Source organism: Heliconius melpomene, chromosome 4 (assembly GCF_056956725.1).
Source record: "Heliconius melpomene rosina isolate 202511_hmr_F chromosome 4, ASM5695672v1, whole genome shotgun sequence".
NCBI lineage: Eukaryota > Metazoa > Arthropoda > Insecta > Lepidoptera > Nymphalidae > Heliconius > Heliconius melpomene.
This window is the reverse complement of record NC_140392.1, coordinates 10,495,637-10,513,063: the sequence shown is the minus strand read 5'-3', so window position 1 is coordinate 10,513,063 and position 17,427 is coordinate 10,495,637. Positions and strand designations below refer to the sequence as shown.

Sequence of the window (17,427 nt, the reverse complement as noted above, 5' to 3'; positions counted from 1 at the left end):
TTGGATAAGTCACAAAACACTCCAATTGCATTTTGTGACCTCTCCCATGCGTCATAATATATATATATATATATATATATATATATATATATAAAAGGACTTGTCCTCACTGACTGAGGTAAGACGCACGCACAGCCGTAACCGCTCATGGTAGAAACGTGAAATTTGGACAGATGTTTACTTTCGTAATCTGGACATCCACTAAGAACGAATTTTGAAAAATTTTGACCCTAAAGGGGTAAAATAGGGCTTGAAAGTTTATATGGAAAAATCTTTAAATCGCCACCGATTTTTATAAAATTTGAAATTTAGACTTTAAAATATTTCATTGAACACATATTTCGTGGTTTATTTTAATTCATCTCCTAGGGGTGCAGATAAGGGGTTGAAAGTTTGTATGGAAAAGTCTTTAAATAACCGCTGATTTTTATAAAATTTAAAATTAAGGCTCTTAAAAATATTTAATTGAACAAGTGTTTCATGGTTTACTAGAATTCACCCCTAAGGGTGCAAATAAGCTGGCGAAGCTGCGCGCGTCCGCTAGTATTGTATAAATTTAAAATAATTTACTGTTTCCGTTTATTTATATCTCTAATGATTGAAAATGTTAACACTGAAGGCTACATATACGAGTACTTACTTAATACTAGTTCGTGACAGCGGCAGCGCGATGTTCTCCGATCGTCCGTCGCGGACTTGTCACAACGTGTCTGCGAGTTATTTAGTTAGGTAACGAGTGACGTCATACAACTATCGTAGTTTTGAATGTTATTATTAGTATTTTTTGTGGATATTTCAATAGTTTTACTGTAAAACTATTGAAATATCCTCTATAATCTATATATATTTATATTTATAAATAATAAGATTTAGATGTGACATTTTAATTTTATATAATAACTAGCGGCCCGCTCGCGGCTTCGCCTGCGTAAACTACGTTATTATTAATTTCTATCTCCATGAGTACCTATGTCGTATAAGTGACGTCCATGCAAAATTTGAGACTTCTAACATTTAGTGACGAATGACAAAGACAAATGTGATTAGTAACGAAGTTTCATACAAACTTTCAACCCCAAAAACAAACCCTTAGAAGTTGAATATTGCAAATTCCCGTCTTAGCGAGCACCTACGTCTTATAAGTAACTCCTATGCAAAATTTGAGATTCCTAGTACATGTAGTTTCCGAGATTTCGTGATGAGTGAGTGACGTTTCGATTTTATATATAGATACTTAGAGTTTGTATAGTATTTGTATAGTTTCGTTATAATTTACCGAATTAATCGCATTTTGAGATAAAAATAACTTCCGTATAGTAAAATCTATTATTAGTTATCATAGGTTTCTACAGCTAAATAACAGATTTGTATATTCCGAATGTTTGTAAATAATTATTGAGAGAATTTTTGTCGTAATGAATTGTGTGAATTGCGTCGTAGTTATTGTGTTTTTCGTTATTTTGTAATAGTCAATAACTAAATAGTGTATTGTTTTATATATCGTTTAATAGGCATTTTTGTGTACTTTTTATATATGTAAATTGTAGATCTCTCGTATAGATAGTTATTAAAATATGAATGTAAATGTGTAACAGTCATAGTGAAAATTTTGTATAAATAAAGACAAAACGGCTCGGCGGCGTCGGTCCGCGTCGGTCCGCGTCGGTCGAAAATGTATATATAAGAAAATGCATATAATAAAACCACAACAAAATAACTCTTAACATATTGATGTTTTTAGTTATTTTGTTAAGCCATTGGGCTTAAATCTTAAAAAAGACAATTACGTAAATAATAAAACTATAACTCTATTGACTATTTTCTGACAAAATATTGTGACAACATACCTAAAAGAAAACCTTTCCCAAAGCAATTTATCAGAGAAAATCCTAACAAATAGTATAGGGCTCGTTTTAGGATATTCAAAAGCGTTTTATGAATACTAAAAATAGAAACCTAAAGCAATAAATCGCTAACATACAGCGTTTCGCTCGTATTTAAGGGAGGATAGATTAGACTTCAGCGTAAACATAAGTTTATCGAAGCTAAATCGGTCTAAGGCAGTGGTTTCTTATCAGGCCCCGGGAGGATCGCCGTCCACTGAATATGTTATAGCGACGAACCTATAACGGAACATGTTAGAGCGACCTATATACATCGCAGGAGATTTCGGAGGCGATTTCTTTTTGCGATCCCTTTTTTATGCTTTCTTTTGTTATTTAACTATGTTAATATATATATTATGTATATTATATTATATATATTATATTGTGTTCAAGTCTGGTAGATTGGAAAGAAAGAAAGATGCGTAAATAGTAGCAGGAAATTCTGAAGTAGTTCAACTTTCCCCTTAAAACATATAAACGTTTCCTAGAAACACCTTTTATAAATTTCAGTAACTAAAATTTTACATTTAAATATTGAAACAATAGTTACGTTTGTGCTCTCACTCTCACATTTATATTGTATCTTTAACGAGAACAGTGCTGTAACAAAGTTAAATAATACAATAAAGAAACTACAACCAAATTTGAATATTGACCGATAGATTATAGAAACCTTTCAAAGAAAAGTTGCTTTCAATAATTCACGGGCGTTTAAATATTCAGCGAACGCACAAGCCTCGGCCACTAAGTTGAGAGTGTTTCTATAAAGAAGGCGAAATCCGCAAAAATGGTTTTATTTCAATGTTCACTCGCAAAAGCTATAGCCGGCCTTTCTGAGCCTCCTCCTCCTGAATGCGAAATGTTTCGAATACTGGCAGTAGTGGGCGCCGAACGCACTAAATAGGGTTAGTTGGTCGTTCCACTTCGCATATTAGTTTATCGCATCCTCTAGGAAGGGGGCGTGGAGCGCCTCTGTCGCCTCAGCCGGCTCTCAAAAGTGCCCTAACTTCAATAAGCCGTCGAGTATTTTGGGGTAAGACCCGTTTCTGTATCGATATTAAGAATATTAATATACTTTGCTCGTTACTTTGATGTATCAAAAGGTTTTATTTAGTCATTTGTATGTTAAACAGTCGTTGCAGCGTTTGTTCTCGATGTTATATGAAATGTATTCTGAATTCTGTTTTTATTTTATTTGCAAGCTCGTTTAATCTTTTAAAGTTTGAAATATTAATTGAACAAATTAAAAGTGTTGCACGATATCATCAATACGTAATATATTTATTTATATTATAAACAAATTTTAATAGTCTGTCTGTCATTTCATAATAATCATGCTTTTCTAAGTGCATTTAGTTATTTACACGATACCAAAAATATATAAAGATTAAGTTCTTTGTCCCTCTGTTTGTTTATCTTTTTTCTGGATCCGAACTGTTGAACTGATTGTTTTAGGGCTACCACTAAAAGAAAGAGAAGGTTGTGAATCAACATATAGGCTTTTTATCCCTAAATGCCCTCGGAACCGGGAATTATTCCGAATAAACACGTTTGCCGTGCGAGCATACTTAGCGGCTGCCTAGATACATATGGAATACTAAACATTTTTCTAACATGACAATTGTAGCGATCAAACTCAAATAAAATCTTCAAATATTTACATTTAGAGTTTATGAAGTGCATAAGTGTATAGATAATCAAATTTAAATAATTAATCAATTTTCCCTAAGTACACTTAAATAATATTATAAGCATTCCTTTAGTCCAAGCAGGCAAAGCCGCACGTCGTCCGCTAGTTTACATAATATTATAAGATTAACTAAAACTGTTTCTGTTTTTGTAATGTACTTAAATTGTACTGTAATCATTGTATCTTCAAAATCTGTTATAACATAGCTATATATAAATTATATTAATGTTTTGATTTCTATAATAGTCAAGTTTAAAAATCGTCTGCAATAAATTTCCACCTGAGTTGTGCGTCGCTAAGAGGTATTTGATTCACTTGTTAGCAGACGAAGCCGCGTTAATCAAGTAGAGTAGAGTGGAGTACTTCCTCGGGAGTCGATGTTTTATTCAAGTTGTTATCAGAGCGCGCTCCTCTAATGCCTTTAAAGCGGCCGTAAACTTTACGCGGCTTCCAACGGCCGCACTTGATAGTGATTATCTTAGTTAATAAATTATTGGGAAAATAATCGTAGTTTTCAGTGAATGAAGTAAAATATAAAAAATACAAAATAAATATTTTATATTTATGGCGAAATTTTATTAAAATGTAGAATGGTTAAACTTTAGACGTTTACTTAATAGAATTGCTGATTTAAGGTAAAAAACTTAATTCATAAAACCTACCTCCGTACTGTCAACTAAGTGAGGTCGCTCCGCAAGTTGATGGTCCGATGTTATCTTTACTGTTTCGCCTGCGACGGCGACGGCCGCTCCGGCGGCTGCGGTCCCGGGGCCTGCGGGGCCACCGGCGAGCACAGTCCTTACGTAACCACAAATAATAAGTTTCAACTTACTTAGAGCTCTATCGGCATCACTGACAAGTTTTCTCAATAACTTCCTACTAAACTGCACAAACTAGTCACTGTCGGGGTCGCGACTGCTGCGCGGGCGTCGCTCGCGATCCGCGCGCCTCCGCTGAGCCTCTCAGAGCGCACACACTGCGGCACGGACACGATCGCGGGTGTACGGTGGCACGGAGCGGCGGGAGCAACGCGCCTCACGTGCGTCCAGCGCGCGCGGCCCGGGACACTGCCGCCCGCCGCCCGCCGCCCCCGGCGCGCGCACACCGCCGGCCCGCCCGCCCCAGCCCCGCGCCCGCCGCCCGCCCGCCCCCTCGCCAGCGCGCGCACTGTACCAACGATCGCGGCCGATCATTTTTACATCTGCACTGTTGTGACATTGAAATTGAATTTCCCACTTCCCCCCACCCGCGCTGGTTCCGGGATCGTCCCGTACGTAACCGCGGACGCGGATATCGCAGGTCACGTCCAAAATTTGACGAAATTGAAAAGAAATCCGTTCAAACGCCATTGCTGATGTCGCAGCGTTCCCTCGTAGCGCACAATCCAATACAGATGTGAGATGTACAAAATGATTCTCGTCGTTCTCGTCTTGCTTATATGCATATGAATAATATAGCTTTCTATTACAGTCTATCGAAATAAATAATGAAAGATATTGCAAAAAAATATTAATTCAAAAATATAAAGTGGGGAGCGGAGTGTCTTGACACTAGGCTCCCCCTGTGTACTGTGTACCCCTAGCACCGTGACGCGGAGCAGCACGGCGGCGGCGGCGGCACTGCGACTGAGGGCTGTGGTTCCGCCGGCTTCCTTTACAAATGGCTACGCTTCGGAATTTAATCTCACACATCTCTTTTACGCTATTGGATATTGTAAGGATTTGCGGATTCTATTTGTATAAGAGCTGATACGCATTTTCTTGTCCAAGTCTTAAATCTAAGCTACGAATATATTTAGGAACAGTTGGTGGTCCCGAGTAAGGACGCGTCCGCCCGACGTCCGTTACGGAAGTACGGGCCGAGGGTAATCTAGTTCGCAATTAATGCCTTGTCTTGTCTTGACAAGTTCTCATAGGGCATCAGCAGGGAGGGTTGGCGGGACATATTTAATAAATCGACGCCTTTATTTACGCGGGCTGTCACGCTCCGCCGTAACGTCGTTACTGTGAACGAGATAATTCAATATTTTCAGTAAGTATTGGTACAGCGCGGTTGCTGTTATTGTTCAGAATTTATAACTTCTTTGGACTTCTTATTCAATTTTAAATCAATTATGTGGAGGGAGTGACGGAAAATGAAATAATGGAAGACCTATCAATCTTAATGGCATCAACGAGGTCCATGTGGTATGTCCATCAGTAAATAAAGCCGCTCCATTTCTTAATCGAGGCTGCCGTAGCGCAATAGCACTGGCACAACTATGCGCTCGATTCCCATTCGGGGGAGTGAATTACTTAATATTCTCATTTCCTTGCTCTGGTAACAAGACAAACCGTGGCGTTAAGTTTCACCACTCAATATAAAATCTGTGAAAATTGTCGGAGTGTTTTAACACTAGTTTCCCTCTGCCTTCCCTGCTACATGTGGGTTATAGCGTGAAGCTAAAAAAATCGCACGGCTCATTGCTGCCCGCGTGGAGCCTCTTCAAGGAAAATACTTTAAAAAACAATCCGACAACAATTGGAAGTTTGCGCAAGTTTTGAGCTCCGAGGAAATCACGCCTTCGCAACTTTTTCTTTTATTGGTCGATTTGTTAGCGGAATATTTTGTGATCCTCTTTGTTCTATTAAGAGCTGATGTTGTGACAGTTAATGTTGAGCTCGGCTCAGGAATACAATTATAAACTGGGTTTTATTATGAAAATAAAGAAATTGTTAAAAAAGTATCAAAAAGGACTTTAAAATAAGGTCATTTTTATATCTTTTTGCTTTAACCTCGTAGGTTGTCTGTTGTAGTAGGGTACGATCCCAGTGAGGGGGGAAAAGACTATTTTAAATAATTTTGAATTCCTCGCTCTGGTCGTGGCATTGATTTCCGCCACTCAACTCACAATATCTCGAAAATTGGACGATGTGTGGAAAATAGAGTGCTTTAACGCTATGAACTCTCTGTCTACTATATAGCAGGATGGCTATGCGATAAAAAGCGTGAAGCGATATTTTAAAGTAAAGTCCACAATTTGTTCAGTTTGACAATTTTTGATTAGAATAGAAGTTTAGGTAAAACGTATATCTGTTACGTCGTTCATAATGCGTTCAACGCTACTTACTTATTAATGGAAATAGAACGAGCCAAGTAAGTAGTTAGATGCGTTAAGTTTCCGACGCCTGCTCCTAGCGGGGACTGAAGGAACTTAGCATTAAGAAACTTAGTTTCTTACCTACCGTCAAACTTTGGAGTCATTGCGTGTTGAGTGGCAGAACTCAACGCCGCACTTGGAACCCACAATCGCCACACACCCGTCTGATGACACGACGTTTTTTATGAGTAAGTAATATAAAGTTTGGTAACAACACAAATAAGTTGTACAGACGCGTAAGAAATCCGACGCAACTTGATGAGTACGCATTGTTTAGTGGTGCCTGGTCGCAACGCCAGGGCGGCTGCTAACAGGCGCAAATGCAAATCCCGCTATGTTTTTTTAAAAGTATTTTGATATTGAGATTAAAGTTTAGTGAGCTGCTTTCTGTAGTATTATTATATACTCTATACGTATAAGCTAGTTGCGTAATCAGTCGGCATCACCTCATTGTTATTAGTTGGATTTATATTTAGACTATTTTTGTAAAAATGTCAGGTGCTAAGTATAATAAAATACTTAATAACCACAATTTATTGTTCCTCTTTTACATATACACACTTCTAACACTGTTTCTATATAACACTTTACACTTATACACGTTTTAAAACGCATAGTTCCAACAATGACACTGATTTTAAATACTTGAACACTGTCACAATTTTACACCTTACGACAGGCAGAATAACGACGTACTGACTCAATCCTTCAAAAACGTCACTTTTTATAGCCGTTCCCTTCCTCTTTTATAAATAATTATGTGGGTATTATTATTTTATTTTCTGTAAAATTGCCCTCACACTGACAATTGTCTTACAGTTCGGCCGTCCTGCACCGAAACACGACCTCGTGTTTCCAAAAAAAACAAAACAAAAAGAGAATAACTATGGTTCATAACTCTTACACAATCGACTGTAATAATGTCTCTTACAAAAATGATTTACAGCTTTCACAAACAATATTTAAACTCAATCTGCCATGTTAAACTAGGGCCAATTTTTACCCACGTAACCTGGGTCAATCTGCCCACCTGAATCTAGAGCAATCTGCTAACCTTAACCTGCGGCAATCTGCCCACTTTAAGTAGCAGCAATCTGCCCATATTAAACCGCGACAATCTGCCCGTTTTAAGCTGCGGCAATCTGCCCAATTTAAACTGCGGCAATCTGCCTATTTTAATCAGTGGCAATCTGCCCAACTAAACCTGCAAAATCTACTCACCTTAACCTGCGGAAAACTGTCCACCTTTACTAGCGGCCATCAGACCATTTTAAACTGCGGCAATCAGCTTATTTTAAGCTGCAGCAATCTGCCCATTTTAATCTGTGGCAATCTGCTCACCTAAACCTGCAAAAATCTCCTAACCTTAACCTGCGGAAATCTGTTTACCTTAACCTGCGGCAATCTGTCCACCTGAACCTGCGGCAATATGTCCCTCCTCACAGTGCTCCTCCTCGACTCCCACTGGCTGCGAGCCAGCGAAGATTAGAATCTTCCGTGAAACGTGGCGGCAGAAGCCTGCTAGGCACCTTACGGAGTCAAAGATGATGTTGTCACCGTTGACGGTCTGCTCGAGGTAGCTCGCAGCAGCTACCTGCGCGTCTACTTGGCCCAAGTTGGTAGGTGATCAGCTTTGCGACAATCTGTCCCTCCTCACAGTACTCCTCCTCGACTCCCACTGGCTGCGAGCCAGCGAAGATTATAATCCTCCATGAAACGTGGCGGCAGAAGCCTGCTAGGCACCTTACGGAGCCAAAGATGATGTTGTCACCGTTGATGGTCTGCTCGAGGTAGCTCGCAGCAGCTACCTGCGCGTCTACTTGGCCCAAGTTGGTAGGTGATCAGCTTTGCGGCAATTTGTTTACCTGAAACTGGGGCAATCTGCCCATATGAAGCTATGGCAATCTACCCACATGAAGCAGGGGCAATCTGCCCACATGAAATTGGGACAATCTGTCCACATGAAACTGGAACAATCTGTCCACATGAAACTGCTACAATCTACCTAACCGAAACTGGGGCAATCTACCCAACTAAAACTGGGGCAATCTACCCAACTAAAACTGGGGACAATCTACCCAACCGAAACTAGGGACAATCTCCCCGACTGAAACTGGCAGCAACCTGCCCAACTGAAACTGGGGCAATCTGCCCAACTGAAACTGGGGCAATCTGCCCATCTTGAACTGGGGCAATCTGCCCATCTTGAACTGGGGCAATCTGCCCATCTTGAACTGGGGCAATCTGCCCATCTTGAACTGGGGCAATCTGCCACTCTTGAACTAGAGCAATTGCTCTAAAACTAAATCTAAAACCATACATTAAACATAACAATTCACTTAGAATTAATAAATAAATCCATATACATGTATACTTTACCTACTTGACATAAGTATACACTGTATACTATACTTTTAACTTCACTTAACTAAACGCTTTATTCCTAGCGGGACAGTCAGAGAGAAAGGAGCGTCAAACGCCACTGCCTAGCTACCACTAACTAGCCCTGTCCACCGTCATCAACCTCTTCATACATGCTACTTTTTTATTAATTGAAATTTATTTAATAGTATCAAAATATTATCTAGACTATTTATCAACTTATACAAGACTTCATTAAATTAAATAATTCGAGACTGACATTCATTATCATCATGACTACCCGATTTGGCTTGAGAATCACTATCGTCTGAAAGATGGTCAACACTACCCACGCTCTATCTTTATCTATGGCCACTATTGCTTTATAAACACCCCTACACTTTTGTACTTGGGAGAAGATCTTAAATGTCATATTTGTTTTTTTGTTAAAAACTTGTAACCTTTTTATTACGAAAAACTAACGAAAAATTCGTTTTGGTACTTACACGGCGGTTCTTTTATGCTATTATATATTTGACCCCCTTTTTTATAAATACTTCATTTATAATTTTATTACGAATTGTTTCTCTATTTTATTCTTTATATCTACGCTTAATGACTTTAATATAAGACTATCAGAGTTGCTACTCACATTTTAAACCTCAGTCGGCGTTCAACCGATTCCTTTATTATGAATATTATTTAACAACACAATTATTGTCCGCAATTGCTAACGATTGAATTGAAGTAAGTATTAAACAACACTAGCAATACTAAACAGAATATTTCTATTTATTATCGTGTACTTTTCTATACATCAAAAGGGTTTGTTATAATAATAGTAATGACACTTTAAATTAAGTAGATTCATTTACTATATAAAAAGTACTTGTAACACCGTATTCTATTTCCTATTGTATAACTTTTATTCTAAGACCTCTAAACAGTCTTATACTCAATTCAATTATAACTAATAATTAATGACACCTTGATTTGTAAATAATACTCTGACAAATATATTTACTTTCTATATTGTACAAATTTAAAATATAAAAGTAGCTCATTCGATAAAAAGCTCGAAAATATACAAATAAACAATTTGTTTAGCCAAGAGAGTCCAACAGAACATGACGCTGCTCGCCTTACTATTATTATATTCAAACCACTACTGGAACATATTATTATCCTCCTCCGATTATATCCACCTGCTCATTTGATCGTGGAGTAGAGATTACGGTAACAATAGGCTTAACACGTAAATCGTGTTTTTAAATGTCTGTCTTATAAGTCAACTATCTGGTCAGTCTAACTGGAGTAGTAAATATAAAATATAACATTTTATATTGTAATTACATAATTAGCATCTGTTCCTCTAACTGGTTGTATTATTTCATAGTTTAGGAAAATATGTCAATGATTCACGACAATTAACTATTTTTATGACTAATCTTTGGTTGGTTTTGCATCAGGTGCCTTGTGATAAACACAATATAAATATAACCGTACGTATTTTTTTGCACTTTGTTGAATTTACTTGAAACATAAATAACTACATCAGTGTTCTGTTTATCATTTAAAACTGGATTAAGACTTAAAACATCCACGTGGCTGATTTTACTAGCCATACTATTCAATGTACCAATTACATTATGGAATCTGGCGCTAGCAGCGAGAAACTCGAGGAATTAACACGTTTTTCAAAAGTTGCCCGCAATGAATACAATAAGCCACCAAATTAACCTTGAGACCAGTGAATAAAATCTAAAGCGCCATAACGCAGAAACTACCGCACTAATATCAATTCATTTAATTTGCTAGATCACCACCTAATTCTCTTGAATCAAAAGCAAAACAATTTCAATATGTATTCCTTTAATAAAATATCTATACTAACACTTATTATTTTTTTTATTCATTTTCTATTTCTAAGTTACTTTAAGTTTGGGTCTGCTTATTTAAATTACTATTATTACTTTTATAATTATTGAAACACATAACTATCTTTTAACTATATTTTAACAGCTTATTTCTTTTTGTCTTCAACAAGTTATTTTAGAATAAGTTTACCATTTTTATCGTTAAATTCATTTAATTCTTATAAAACAAAATATTCTTTACACGTCTATAAGTTTATTACATCTACCATTGCTATACACTAACCATTGTTAAACCGTTGTTTGATGCTTTGACTTTATAAGACTTTTTTTTGTTCAATTCTACTAAATGATAATACTGCGGGAATTATAATTTTATTTAGCTATTATTTTAAAAGTATCGTAAGTCTTAAACATTATAAATGTTTGTTCCGTAACAACATAACCTAAGTAAATATTCAGTAGACACTAAGCACTTCCGTTATTGCCAAAATGCCATCAATAATAATTTAAATATCATAACTATCTACGGGTGTAACTGTCGTGTTACCAAAACCTATTGAAGGCTCCGTTTCATCCTTATTTCACTTAATATACTTCTGACCTTTTATTTCACTTAAAATTCTTCCTAGTTTAATGAAAGAATTCAAAACAATGCCGTTTACTGAGAACACGTCACTGTTAATTGTATTACTTTTTCTTTAGATTACATTTTCACTTAGTTCATTTACGCGATTCACTTTTCTACAGACTTTAACTAAGTAAACTATAACATGACCTTTAGCACACTACTATATTTGTTATAAAGGAGACTTTAATTATAGCGACTACTTTGACTTTTGCATCTTAATATCTTATTAAAATTTTGTTACCATATTGTGCGGCTTCTGCACTTCTACTTGATGATTAATATTACTGTTACTATTAATAAAATGCTCGTACCTTCATAACGATGCTTACTTCAAGGAAGACGATTTTCATTGTCTTCTTTAGAAGAGCCATCTGCACGGCTGTCACGCTAGCGGCAAACATACTGTTCCTCACGTTCACGTCTTCTGCGATTTCGACTGTACCTTCTGCTACTTGGACGGCGACCATAACTATGCTTTTGACTACAACTTCGGTTATTCCGGTTGCTGTGATCGCTTCCGCTTATTATCTCCGCGTCTATTCTGTCTACGATCACCGTCGCAGACGTACCGTGTTCGTCGTCGTGCGCCGGTTGGTCTGCTTTGGGCGTAGTAACAACACCAGTTATCTTTAGGTGTTGGATCCCACTTCTGACATTTGTAAAAATGTCAGGTGCTAAGTATAATAAAATACTTAATAACCACAATTTATTGTTCCTCTTTTACATATACACACTTCTAACACTGTTTCTATATAACACTTTACACTTATACACGTTTTAAAACGCATAGTTCCAACAATGACACTGATTTTAAATACTTGAACACTGTCACAATTTTACACCTTACGACAGGCAGAATAACGACGTACTGACTCAATCCTTCAAAAACGTCACTTTTTATAGCCGTTCCCTTCCTCTTTTATAAATAATTATGTGGGTATTATTATTTTATTTTCTGTAAAATTGCCCTCACACTGACAATTGTCTTACATTTTATACATTCGAAAACTAAAATCTATACGCGGTTAAACGGGAATTACGCAGATTTCCAAAAGCTCGTAAGGCCCGTATTTTTGATATTCTGAAATATTCAAAAACAAAAAGTTTTATTGTAATTAATTCAACATAAAGAATTTTGAAACCGTAGTAGCGCAGCCCCAAAGCGTCGGACTAAAAACGACGGCTATCCATCCGAGAGAAAGAATTGTTTTCATTATTTCGCTGTGGTAAGGACACAACGATAGACAAAGCGCAGGGTTGAGTTCCGCCACCCAAAAATAAATGTCTGTTGCCTTTATATATAGTCCTATCGTAGTATATACAGTACTGTCTACTCTACTATATATAATATACAGCATGAAGATAATAAATTCTATAACTATACAAATAATGTTGATTGAAACGCCAGGCTACCGTCGAAACTAAAACAATGTCACTGTGATTTTATTGGAACTAAAGGAAAACGCTATTGAATAGAGTTGAAGGCTTAATAAAAGCAGGTACTTAAATATTAGTTGGGCAAAAGCCAACTCGGGTTTATATTACATATATATATGTACTCAGTGAAGGTTTTGTTTTAAATATATAATACGTATACAATAACTGTTAATATATTGTAATGTATTACTTTATGTTGCAATATTATAAAATTAAAAGATCAATATAGTTTTGTCCCATTCATATTTTTTCATATAAATTATTATGATTCTTTATATATTTCTACTTTCAATATTCACCCATCTCCCCCAACATTTCGTGGCACTAAATCTAACAAGATCAGTAAATTTAGAATAGTTTTAAAAAATACACCTGCAGAAAGAAATATAAAAGTGGAAGTCAATCTCGCGCCTCTTGAAAACTCTAGCCAATTAAGCCATCAGTTTCCATAGTATTTTGGAAAAAATGCAACCTAACTAGATGGAATGGATTTTCCCCCAAAAGTTGAAAATTTGGAATTATTTTTTTGCATATTTTCCAATGGAACCCCCAACCATCAAGTGCTCGATCCTCTCGTCTGTGTCCTTTTCGGCTTTACCGTAAAATTATATTTATGAGTGGTACATCAAACTCCTTTTTAATACAAATTCATTTAATATATTTTTACCTTTTTAAATTATTATTCCCCTCTAAAAATTGACAAATATTATAAGAAAATAAAAAAAAATAACGTACCGTGACTCGAACCCGTGCTTACTATTAACGGTTTCCTAAATTTCATTAAAATTGTTGCAATTTTCTATTAACCTAATAATGAATGGCCGTAGAACATTTCAGAAATTTAATTCTAGCTATAATGACGATTTGATGAATCAAAGCTATTCTCTATGGATAAAGGAGACATTTCTAGAAAGGTCGTAGCCTTCAATATCGATAGAACTTACAAAAGATGACCTTATCGGAACTTGTAAACAAAATCTATTATACTGATTTAGGAAACGTAAAATCACTTAGAGTTGGGCTCAGAGACTTTAATTTACATTTAATGGAGATTAAATCGATGTAAGAAGCGTAATGTTTAACCAAATGTTCATTAAGAATGGAAACAACTAACTATAAGATCCAACTTCAAGCATTTCCCCCATAAAAAGGGCGAAAGAAAAACATATTTTTAATACACATAACATTTACAATACAGTGTGTTAGTTTAATACATTAATGTATAGCCATCAAAGCTTATTGGAAGTAGTCTCCCTTGACTGCAATATAGTCCTTTAAACGTAAACAATTCATTCTTAAACAGCAATCAGTTATCAATGCAATGTTAATTATCATAGCAGCACATACTGTTACTATGGGAACATTCTGCCAATCGTATGGATTGTTTCAGGGACTTCAAATTATCGTGGCGCTCAGAGCAAGCTTTACTCTCTACAACAGCCCATAAATATAAATATAATAGAGTTAAACATATAAATATATATATATATATATATATATATATATATATATATATATATATATATATATGTTTAACTCTGTGAGCCACAACCTAGTTGAAAGAATCTGATAGGCAATAGTAACCCAACACCGGATCTTAGGTGGTGGTTATTTTGAACATGGTATTAACTCCCCCACGCCCCACGCCCCCCGCGCCCCCCGCCACACATCTAACAAATTACAAGCACTTACGAATCTAATATAATATAATAAAGTGTAAAAAATATTATTTCCTCGTAATATATAACTATCGGCACACATATTTCACAATTACTATAATGTTCTTCATATTCATCTTATTCTATGAAACGAACACACAGCTACCGGCAGTGGCGGACTAATGTATATTTAATTGACAGATCAATAGCGACATTAAAGCAGACAAAGGCACCGCCATTATTCCAATCAAGAGGCAATTTCACAATTTGTGGAGCACAATTAATGAATCAAAGTATACCTAATTTAATATTATATAATGGAGTTCCTTATCTCGGGACAATACCTCCGCGCTGGCTGGTACCAGTGTATGAATGAGTAAACGCTAAACCAATTACTGCGAGGCTGCGAACTTAAATTAACTGGCGCCGGAACTTGGAACTGCTGAACTGAAGTCAGCTGTGGGGGGAGCTGTGGGCATCTCAGATCCGGATGGCACTGTCCAAAGTACTGAGTTGATCATTCGATACGGTTTAGTTAATTTAGGTTATGTTCATTTACATATTGGAAAAAATAATTTAAATAATAATAGATTCTCACTTTCCATTCAACTTTGGAACTTTCTAACTTTTCATTTATAATTTTGACACAAAAAATACGTTCATTAAAGTCTGACGATGACGAGTTCCGAACCTAAACATTTATACAAATTTACTAGTTATTAAAAATATTACTCATTTAAATCAGATATTTTCCATAGTGTATTTAAACAGCTAGTTAAATAAATTTAGATGAAAGACGATTTACTTTAACTGTTTGAAAACCGAAGTTAAACAGGAAAAATTGTGAAACAGTCCAGTTGGAAACACCATTCGAGAAAGTTATATATCTAAATTTTGTACATTCGGACCTTTACTCAGGAAAGAACCTCTCTCTTCCCTGAGTGTAACTGCTATGGAATAAGCAGTATTCCACTACAGTGCAATGAATAGAGACGGGAGGAACCGCAGTCAGGACGACGATGGAACTTTATTATTATACACGGCTGTTGTTGAACATCAAACTTTAGACCTTGAAGTTATTCTACCCATTCCTAGAATTAAATTTCCAATTATTTTTGTAGGTCGCGTTTTAAATATTATTAAGCTTCTGAGATTGACACAAAGTGATATTTTAATACGGAAAAAAAATATTAGCTTAAGAAACTGAAAACACGCACAGGGTCCATCATCCACCTTCTAGGTCCTCGGAACTATGTGAAATATTGAGGTACAACTAAACTACAATTTTGCTAACATGGATCCCAGGGTGAGAACAGATGACCTAACACATCTGTTTCTTGGAAAATCACATGAAATAAGCCATTCTTTGCATGCTCCTTAGGGGCAGGAGCCTCAAAACTATTTGTCGTTAATCTCACAACAGCGTGCCCGCTCTAAAATTAACCTCAATAAAGCCTTCTAAACTCTTTCAAACAAAGAGATCAACATAATCATCACTATAAAATAGCCCAATACCACTATCTTATAATTTTCCACGAGTTATATGAAAAAATTCCTTAAATGTTCGCATGAATGATGAAAAGTCACGAGAAAGATAGATCTGATATAGATAGAGAAAACGCAAAGAATGTCAGCCTCTCGCGAGTATGCTGGCGGGCGCTATGACATGTAGGAGTCCTGAATTTCAGCTCAAAAGCCTTAACGTCTGCATAATGCCCACATACCTCCTAACTACACTTTTATTGTTGAAATACTTCGCGTTCGAGGCTTGTTTTGAAAGTATATATCTATAGCTATAGCTAGCTTCATATAGTGCAACGACGTAGATGAGACCTTCGTAACGCCATTTACAAGAGTATAAATCAAGCTTACAGTAATTTGTAATGTATATTTTTTGTTTTATAGATGTATTCGGACCAAGCTATATGTCATGTTTGGCAAGCTAATCTGTCTTTAATTAGCAGAAAAAGGAAGGAGAATGAGAAGAAAGAAGAAAAAGGAGAATGAAGTGACTTATCACTTAACTTCAAATGTTCAATTATATAGAACAAATATTTAACAATATACGAGTATCCTCTTATATGAATAAGTGCCAAAGTCGAAGTAATAATTGTATTTAAGCTGTTTTTCATTTACCTGGTCTGGTAGACAGAGCGTGTCGTGAATCATAATTAAGACAGGAAGTAGGGAAACAGAGTGTTTTAACACTTGCTTATTTAACAATAGCTGTTATTTCAAACATGAGCAGAGAATGAAGCAATCACAACAAATACATGTGATGACCCGTTACATTAATTACGTTGGCAATATTCATGTAATATAAACCGTTCAGCGCTCGCGTAGTCGCGTTAACGTCATTTATCAAAAGAGAAATAATTCGTTTAATTGAAAACTTAATATTAAATGAAAGAGCAAGCGCCATTAACTCGTAACGTACCCACATGTATACATGTATACGAGTAATCAATGAGTCCAATCGCGGCAGTGCTCCATTCAAATTATGTAAAAATACATTTACCTTTTATTATTTATATTTATTCTGTAGTTCTCATCTACATATCTACATATTTTATATAAAGAGAATTTAATGTGAATTTTAAAAAAAGTATCGTGGCGTATTGGCACGTGGTGCGGCGTTGAGTTCCTCCACTCAACACGCAGCTACTGGCTCGAGCGTAGGAAAATTGAGAGTGGTCTTGACATGTTGGTAATTACTAAATGATGTAAAATAGATCACTACTTCTGTCTTCT

At 36.1% G+C, this 17,427-nt stretch overlaps 1 protein-coding gene across 1 annotated transcript in view; it reads right to left on the bottom strand.

Moving 5' to 3' along the window:
* Nucleotides 1-4,658, bottom strand: part of LOC146539738 (neurotrimin-like) — a 148,324-nt gene extending 143,666 nt beyond the window's left edge. The window contains exon 1 of the mRNA XM_085185180.1: nt 4,239-4,658. The gene's annotated coding sequence lies outside the window, so the exon portion shown is untranslated. The remainder of the gene's footprint in view (nt 1-4,238) is intronic.
* Nucleotides 4,659-17,427: the final 12,769 nt, after the last annotated feature.